Raw genomic sequence first — 9513 nt, 5'->3', positions numbered from 1 at the left:
ACTTTATCCAAAATTAACAAAAGAACAAAAGTGCAAGGCAGTGATAACCCATTTGACAGCATTTGGGGAGTGTTTGTGAAAGCAACAGTGATGGAGATTTTAAAAGAATGGCAGACAAGGGGAAATGACATATGGGTGGATTTTTAAAAAAATTCAGAACCATTTCATAAACTTCATAAAACTGGATTTACTATGTTCTTGGTGTGGTGTGTGTATATATATATGTCTGTATGTATGCTTTTATTTAATGTTTTACTAAGGAAAAAGCTGTCCTAGGACCTGATTGAACTTAAATGTTTTCCCCCATCCTCTTGCAAATCATATAGGCAAGAATGGTGATGAATGTAGCTTGGGACAAAGATGCTTTCACTTTGATTCCAAGGCCTGCTAACAATGTGTTGAAAAGAAGGGAGATCTTCAAGGAATATGGTTTTGTTTATTCTTATCATTTGTTCAACAGCATAAAATGTGCTTCTTACTTAATTTTTGTCTCCCAAACTTAAAGTAACAGGAAGTAATTCCCTATTCTCTTGAAAATTTCCTTGAAAATTCTCTAACGTACATAGAAATGATGTCATAAAAATTGGGAACATTTAGATAAAAATCAGGGTTAAATTGACATGTTTAACTCAAAAGATTTCTACACCTGTAAGACATTACTCAAATTCTGTTACTAATGATATGATACTAATTAGGGCCAATACCCTCCAACAATTTAGATTTCTTTAATTCTTATTAATTCTGATGTGTGTTTCAGGAAAATTATATCATGCTGAGGACACCATTCGACATTAAGCAATAAATAAAGGCAACGAAGGACACTTGCCGTTGGTGGAAAGATGCCATCTTTAGTCAGCCAGGCAGTCAGCCAGTCTGTCAACAACATTTATTGAGTGCCTAATGAGAGAGGGTGCCACGAGACAGAGAGGAGACAGGGGTCCTGGCCTTGAGGGGCAGCCAGGACAATGATGGAGTCAGAGAAGAGGCAGAGACATGCCCACAGAAAGCAGGAGCAGCAGCGGCTCCGCAAGGGCTTATCCAGGGGATGGGCACCTTGCCTTTGCTGAGCCCCTGCGGCACAGCAGCCATGCCACTCGCTGGGCCTTTTGATCAGTGAGCTTATTGGATACTCAAACAATCCTGTGAGGGAAGTGGTTTTAATTTCTACAAGTCTCAGTTTCCTCACCTGTAAGGTAAACTCAAGTGAGCAGTCAAGGTGTGGCAAAGCCAGAGTGGGTGCAGTTTGTCCCACCGTGCAGGAGGTCAGGGGGCACTGAAATCTGGCAGGGGAGGCAGTTGAGCAGAGGAGAGCTTTAGCTACAGCTGTTTGAGGTTCCTTACACTATCAGGCCCAGTTTTTTAAAAGTCAGGTTTCTAATGAAGGGCAGAACTATGAAATTCCTGTTTTCGGATTTGGTTGAGGAGATGATAAAAGAATCACAATATGCACATTTGGCTCTAGCACATGTTCAGTCGTGTCATATTTGTGTGATTTATGCTAGTGGAAGCAAATTTATGGCTGGATGCCTGTGTAATCTAGTAACTTCTCAGTAGCACTGTGGGCCAGAGCCTGCTGACTCCCCCTTCTGTTTTCCTTCAAGGTGCAGCTTAGGGGTGCTTCTCCCTAAGGAGCTGCAAATCTTCATCCACTTCCTGTATGTCCTGGAGATGGAAACAACAAAGAGAGGGTGGAGCAAACTTAGTCTGCACTGTCTTGTTGTATAGAAGGTTCTTCCCATATACTCACCCTAACTCCATCCTTGGGCCCCTTGGAGGTCATAGCACAGAGGGATATTGGCCTTTGGGAATAGACAAGAGCCAGAAAGACTTTGGTTGTAGCCGTAAGAAGCTATAGAGACTGGTTGAAATAATATAAATCCTTCATCAATAAGCTGGTTGTTCAATCTTGATAAAAGTACAAATGAAAAGTTTGATTTTTATTTCTTTTTCATTCTTTGGAAGAGGTAGAGTTGGGGCAGAATGACTATGTTCTAATCAGACAGACTCAGCCTTAGGAAGCCAAGTCACGGTTCATGTGTATGGGAAGGGAAGCCATCAAAAGACGAGCCTGACATAGCCACATTTGCCTGCTGGAAGACTTGAATATACTTTGTTTCTAAATACAGTACTTCCAAATAAATTCCTTCCAAATCAAATAGGCTTACATCTCAGTATGATTAGGACATTCATTCACTTAACAAACACATGTGGATCATCCACCATGGGTCAAATAGAACACTAGGTCCTGGGAGTTTAAAAAGATTGTCCTGCCCCTGGTCTTAGGGAGCTCCATCGATGGGGAGGAGCAGGTGTAGGGAAGAGCATAGAACACAGCATTATACCCATGTATCATAGATGTGTGGAAGAGCTACCATGGCTGTTCAGGGGAGGCCATGTTTCATGCCAAACATGTACACTATTACTCTAGAACGTTGTGAAACGAAGTGAGTGATTTATTTCATGGCTTGGAGGCCTGTGGAAAGTCTCATTCCAGTTTACAAGCGTTCAGTCTCATGCATTAGAAGATAGGACAGTTGCTGTGCAGTTGCTGCAGCTACTATATGGAAATGGGATTGGGAGGTGAAGTTGCTCAGACTGACTGTCCATTTTCCCCCTTTCCCACTGCAGGCCTTCCAACTGCAAGTGGAGAAACATTCCCGATTTCACAGGGCGCATGGAAGCAGAGGGTCAGCCTGACAATCTCTGAATATTGAAAGTTGCCATGGCCACAGCAGGATGGGAAGGTAGGCCATCTATCAGAATCATGAGGGGGGAATGGGAAGGGAGTGGATGGGTATATTATACAAAGCACACCCAAGCTTTTGAGGATGAAGTGAATTTTGATCCACTGAATCATGATTTTTATGCATTAGGAAATTTGGCTCATTATAACAGCCCTGTGAATAAAATAAAGGCAAACTATTATGAAGTAAAAAATAGAACCTGAATCAAATCAAACCAGAGTTGTTTTTTTTTTTTAAAAACAGAGCATCACTAGAGGCAATGATAAGCAAAACAAAAGAAGAAACAGCAGAGATCTTAAGTTTGTTTTTGTTTTTATCCTTTTTATAATGGAAATTTCAAACATAATCAGAAATAGAGGAGCTAGTACAGTAAATACTCATGTACTCATCACCCGGCTTCAGTAATTTCATGAGCTCATGACGAAGCTTGTTTCATTTATAATACCCCATCCCCCCACTCCATACCACCCCCACCAGCCCAGGGATTAGGATGGTAATGTTGAATGTGAGTTCAGGACGAGGCATATCAAGTAAAAAGAGTGGTGAGCAAGGAAGGATTTGCGCCAATTGCAAGTTTTTGCCAGGTGGCACCGAGCGAAGCAGTGACATCTGTGTCCCCACGCTTGTTTGTTCCTTTGCCTGCTTCCAAGCTTTTTGATTCTTTCCAGCGCTTGAAGTTGGAGATTCCAGAAAGTAGGGTACAGTGGTATAGGTATTTTCTGCTCTAATAAAGGACTGTATATGAAAAGAAGATGGGAGGGAAGGAGAGAGGATGGAAAGAGGAAGGTGGGACTGAGGAGCAGAGCACAAGTGATGCTTGCTGGTGGCCAACCCAGCTGCTGGAAGATTGGGAGAACTTACCACACTCCCCAGCTCCTCCTCCAGCTTTTCTTCACTCCATCTTCTGGGTGGATGGGCTGAACCCCTGCCAATTCCCCAGTAATCCTCAGCCTCTCTTTATTCCAGGTTTCTTCACATGTTTCCACTCAGCCTTGAATGCTACTCTCTCCCTTTTATACTCCCTCCTTATTCTATCATGAGGACCCCTGTGCCCCAGGTCTGGGTGGAGTGCCCTTCCAGTGTCCTCCCCAGCTTCCTGTATTCACGCCTGTTGGAGCACTTCCCATGTGTGTAACTCCCTGTTCAGTCACTTGTCTTCCCCAGCAGACTGTGGACTCCATAGGAACAGGACTGTGTGGGTTTTGTTGTTGTATCCCTAAGTATACCAAGTGCTCAGCATGCAGTAGATGCTAAATGTAATTTTTACTGAATGCATGAAAAATAAGCTGAAAACGAAATATGTAGAATATGCAACAATGCATATCCAAGAATAGAGGAATGACTCAGGGTTTCCTTTGTGGGAATTAAACAAAAGGTGACTTTTTTGAGAACAAATGCCACCTCCAAATTAGGGCACACTCTGTGTGAGCTGGATTTCAGTCCTCACTGGCCGCTCCATTAGGTGTCCTCATGCAGTGAACAACCTGCCAACCATGTGCCACAGATCTGGAGGATTCGTTATACCAGTAGTTCTCAACTCTGGCCACATGTTAAAAAATCTGGTCACTCTTTGAAAATGTCCTTGCCCAAGCCCCAATCTCAGAGATTCAGATTTAACTGATCCTGGGGCATTTGTTTATTTTTTTAATTTTTATTTTTTTAAATTTTATTTTTAATTTTAGTTCACTTTAATTTTTTTATTTTTATTTTTTTTTTAATTTTATTTATTTATTTATGGCTGTGTTGGGTCTTCGTTTCTGTGCGAGGGCTTTCTCTAATTGCGGCAAACGGGGGCCACTCTTCATCGCGGTGCGCGGGCCTCTCTTGTTGCGGAGCACAGGCTCCAGATGCGCAGGCTCAGTAATTGTGGCTCACGGGCCTAGTTGCTCCGCGGCATGTGGGATCTTCCCAGACCAGGGCTTGAACCCGTGTCCCCTGCATTGGCAGGCAGATTCTCAACCACTGTGCCACCAGGGAAGCCCCCCCCCATTTGTTTATTTTTAATGCCCCCCAAATATTGCAGCCAGGGCCAAAAACTATAGCTTTAGACTTAACCATTATGAACCACTCAAACTAGGCTCTATTGCAGATGTGTGTTTTCGTTGTATACACATATATCGACATGCTGATGGGGCCATATTCCAGCTGAAATGCTAAAACCAACACCAACCACTGGCACTGCTAGATTAACTGACAGGAGCCATTGCCTTTACCACCCACCTCCAGATGTCCAGGTATGCCCCCCGACCTGTCCTTCATCAAGGAGAAAGCTAAGAGGCAGCTTAAGCCCTACCCTGAAATGCAACTCAAGATTGTGGGAGCAAGAGTTCCAAAGTAACTCCTGCTCACACCTGGCTGTGCGACCTTGAGAAAGTTCCTTTAGAATTCCCTGCTTGAGTTACCTTGCCTATAAAATTAAACTAATGGTATGGACCTACTTGCCAGAAATGTCATAAGATTTAATGAGCAAATAATTGTAAAGTGTTCTATAAATATAAATTGTGCAATTGCTAAGTAACTTCATTGTGTAAAATTCCATAGAAATCTATCCTGTTCTTTTAGGTTTTTTTTAAATCACTATTTATTTGATTTATGCATGCAAGACGGCATTTGCCTAAAAACCCTTTCTCACACGGGTATTCTCTTTGATTTATTCTCTTTCATTCTGCCAGCACACAGCCTGACATATGTATAAAGGATTTGCAAGAAAAATCACTTAATGCGTAGCGTTTCCTTTGTTGTGACTGTCTTATCATGAACTGTTATAGTTGTCACTTATTCTCAGAATTGTTTGTCTAGTTTTCGCTCAGGCTTATGAATACTCACCTTGGACATGGTTTATAGACAGTGCAGGGAAAACAAATACATATGCTGGAATAGTCAACTTAGATTTATTCTTACTTAAGGAAAAAAAGGCTTAAAGTTTTAATGTGTGCTTGATAAGCTATAATTCAGCCTGAAAGATGCAAGTGGTTTATATTTACTCTCCTGGGTAAGCTCGACATTTATGGTTTCAACTCTTCTCCATATCTCTTCAGTAAGTTATGTCTTTCCCAGAAGAACTGAACTCAAAGCATACTTTCCAAGAATGCTATTACCAGAGGAGTGGGGACTTTTAACCAATTATATACTGTAGAGGAATGCATGAGGGACTCAAGAATTTGAGTGTTTTTGAAGTACCATGAACAGGCTTGGCTACTAGTGTACCTGACATTGCTCAGAATGCCAGCCCTTTGAAAATTTGTGAAGTAGAAAGTTTGTCCTTGGTCACGCTAAATCTCTTGACATCAACCTCCATTCCTAGAACATTACCTTTCCCATTCCAGAAAAAAGACATCGAATTTTATTAGGCAAGGGACTTGGGTGTGCTCTCCAGAGAAGGGCAGAGAGAGTGGTATAAAAGCAGGAAGTACCTCTCATCACTCGTTGCCAGAGATGCAGTGTGCTGTGCTTTGGAGGCACAGGACTCAGCCTTTCCTCACACTCTGAGGTAAGTTACTTCATTCTTCTGAGCCTCAGTTTCCTAATCTGTAAGATGAAGATACAGGTGCCCAAAAGGAATACTGTGGGGACAAATGACATGGCCCACATGAGATGTCTAGTACAGTGTCAAACAAACAAAAGGAATTCTTCAAAGGTCTGCTGAATCTGAATTATAAAATGTCCAGGATCTTAATCCACAGAAAAGAGCTACATTAAAAATGAGAGACAGGATAGTACAATGTTAAGGAAAACAACAGGCTTTGGTTTCAGGAGAGCCGTATACCTTTCCCTGCCACTAATTGGCTGTGTGACCTTGGGTAAGTCACTGTACTTCTCCCACTCATTGTTCCCTGAGCTGGATAATGAAGAAAATGGTGTCCATCTCACAAGGTATTAGGGTTACTGTTAAATAAAATAACACAAGTGAGTCCTTGGAGAAATGTAAGGTTTGATAGAGTCAATGACAATGATTTTTATTGCCTTGTTTTTAGGAAACTCTTCAATAGTCTTTCAATCAATGATGGATTTGAGATTAAAAAATAGTGGTATCTCAGAAATACAAAGGATCGTAAGAGACTACTACAAGGCAATATATGCCAATAAAATGGACAACCAAGAAGAAATGGACAAATTCTTAGAAAGATATGACCTTCCAAGAATCAGGAAGAAATAGAAAATATGAACAGACCAATTACAAGTACTGAAATTGAAACATGATTTAAAAACTTCCAACAAACAAAAGTCCAGGACCAGATGGCTTCACAAGGCAAAGTCTATCAAATGTTTAGAGAACATTAGAGAAGAGTTAACTCCTATCCTTCTGAAACTCTTCCAAAAATTGCAGAGGAAGGAACACTACCAAATTCATTCTATGAGGGCACCATCACCCTGATACCAAAAGATAACACACAAAAAAGAAAATTACAGGCCAATATCACTGATGAACATAAATGCAAAAATCCTCAACAACGTACTAGCAAACTAAATCCAACAATACATTAAAAGGATGGTACACCATGATCAAGTGGAATTTATCCCAGGGATGAAATGATTCTTGAATATCCACAAATTAATTAGTGTGATATGCCATATTAACAAACTGAAGAATAAAAACCATATGATCATCTCAATAGATGCAGAAAAAGCTTTTGACAAAATTCAACAACACCCATTTATGAGAAAAAACTGCAGAAAATGGGCATAGAGGAAACCTACCTCAACATAATAAAGGCCATATATGACAGACCCACGGATAACATCATTCTCAATGTGAAAAGCTGAAAGCATTTCCTCTAAGATCAGGAACAAGTCAAGGATGTCCACTCTCGCCACTTTTATTCAACATAGTCTTGGAAGTCCTAGCCATGGAAATCACAGAAGAAAAAAGAAATAAAAGGGATCCATACCAGAAAAGAAGAAGTAAAACTGTCACTGTTTGCAGATGACATGATACTATACATAGAAAATCCTAAAGATGCTACCAGAGAACTACTAGAGCTCATCAATAAATTCGGTAAAGTTGCAGGATACAAAATTTATACACAGAAATCTGTTGCATTCCTATGCATTAACAATGAAAGATCAGAAAGAGAAATTAAAGAAACAATCCAATTTACCATCGCATCAAAAAGAATAAAATATCTAGGAATAAACCTACCTAAGGAGGCAAAAGACGTGTACTGTGAAAACTATAGGAAGCTGATGAAAGAAACTGAAGATGACACAAACAGATGGAAAGATATACCATGTTCTTGGATTGGAAGAATCAATATTGTCAAAATGACTATACTATCCAATCTACAGATTCAATGCAATCCCTCTCAAGTTACCAATAGCATTTTTCACAGAATTAAAACAAAAAATTTTACAATTTGTATAGAAACACAAAACACCCCAAATAACCAAAGCAATATTGAGAAAGAGAAACAGAGCTGGAGGAATCAGGCTCCCTGACTTCAGACTACACTACAAAGCTACAGTCATCAAAGCAGTATGGTACTGACACAAAAACAGAAATATAGCTCAATGGTACAGGACAGAAAGCCCAGAAATAAACCCATGCACCTATGGTCAATTAATCAATGACAAAGGAGGCAAGAATATACAATAAAGAAAAGATGACCTCTTCAATAAGTGGTGCTGGGAAAACTGGACAGCTACATGTAAAAGAATTAAATTAGAACATTTTCTAACGCTAGAAACAAAAATAAACTCAAAGTGGATTAAAGACCTAAATGTAAGACTGGATACTATAAAACTCTTAGAGGAAAACATAGGCAGAACATTCTTTGACATAAATTGCAGCAAGATATTTTTTGATCCGCCTCCTAGAGTAATGAAAATAAAAACAAAACTAAACAAATGGGACCTAATTAAACTTAAAAGCTTTTGCAAAGCAAAGGAAACCATAACCAAAATGAAAAAGACGAACTACAGAATGGGAGAAAATATTTGCAAATGAAGAGACCTACAAGGGATTAATCTCCAAAATATACAAACAGTTCATGCAGCTCTATATCAAAAAAAAAGCAACAATCCAATCAAAAAATGGGTGGAGACCTAAATAGACATTTCTCCAAAGAAGACATATGGATGGCAAAAAAGCACATGAAAAGATGCTCACATCACTAATTATTAGAGAAATGCAAATCAAAACTACAATGAGGTATTACCTCACACCACTCAGAATAGCCATCATCAAAAAATCTACAAACGATAAATACTGGAGAGGATGTGGAGAAAAGGGAACCCTCCTACACTGTTGGTGGGAATGTAAATTGGTACAGCCACTATGGAGAACAGTATGGAGGTTCCTTAAAAAACTAAAAATAGAACTACTCTTGGGCATATATCCTGAGAAAACCATAATTAGAAAAGATACATGCACCCCAATGTTCACTGCAGCACTATTTACCATAGCAAAGACATGGGAGCAACCTAAATGTTCATCGACAGGTGAATGGGTAAAGAAGATGTGGTACATATCACAATGGAATATTACTCAGCCATAAAAAGGAATGAAATAATGCCATTTGCAGCAACATGTATGGATCTAGAGATTGTCATGCTAAGTGAAGTCAGATACAGAAAGACAAATATCATATGATACCACTTATATGTGGAATCTTAAAAAAATGATACAAATGAACTTATTTACAAAAGAGAAGCAGACTCACAGACTTCAAAAGCAAAGTTATGGTTACCAAAGGGGAAATGTGGCAGGGAAAGATAAATTAGGAGTTTGGGATTAACATATACAAACTACTGTATATAAAATAGATAATCA

General features: G+C 39.7%; 1 long non-coding RNA gene across 1 annotated transcript in view; it reads left to right on the top strand.

Moving 5' to 3' along the window:
- LOC309624434 overlaps positions 1–9002 on the top strand; it is a 28824-nt gene extending 19822 nt beyond the window's left edge. Inside the window, exon 2 of the long non-coding RNA XR_014241919.1 lies at positions 2629–9002. This is a non-coding gene — a long non-coding RNA (uncharacterized lncRNA). The remainder of the gene's footprint in view (positions 1–2628) is intronic.
- The last annotated feature ends 511 nt before the right edge of the window (positions 9003–9513 follow it).

This window comes from Balaenoptera borealis, assembly GCF_965194805.1.
Source record: "Balaenoptera borealis genome assembly, chromosome: 2".
Taxonomy (NCBI): Eukaryota; Metazoa; Chordata; class Mammalia; order Artiodactyla; family Balaenopteridae; genus Balaenoptera; species Balaenoptera borealis.
The sequence above is the reverse complement of the archived record's forward strand: the minus strand, read 5'-3'. Positions and strand labels throughout refer to the sequence as shown.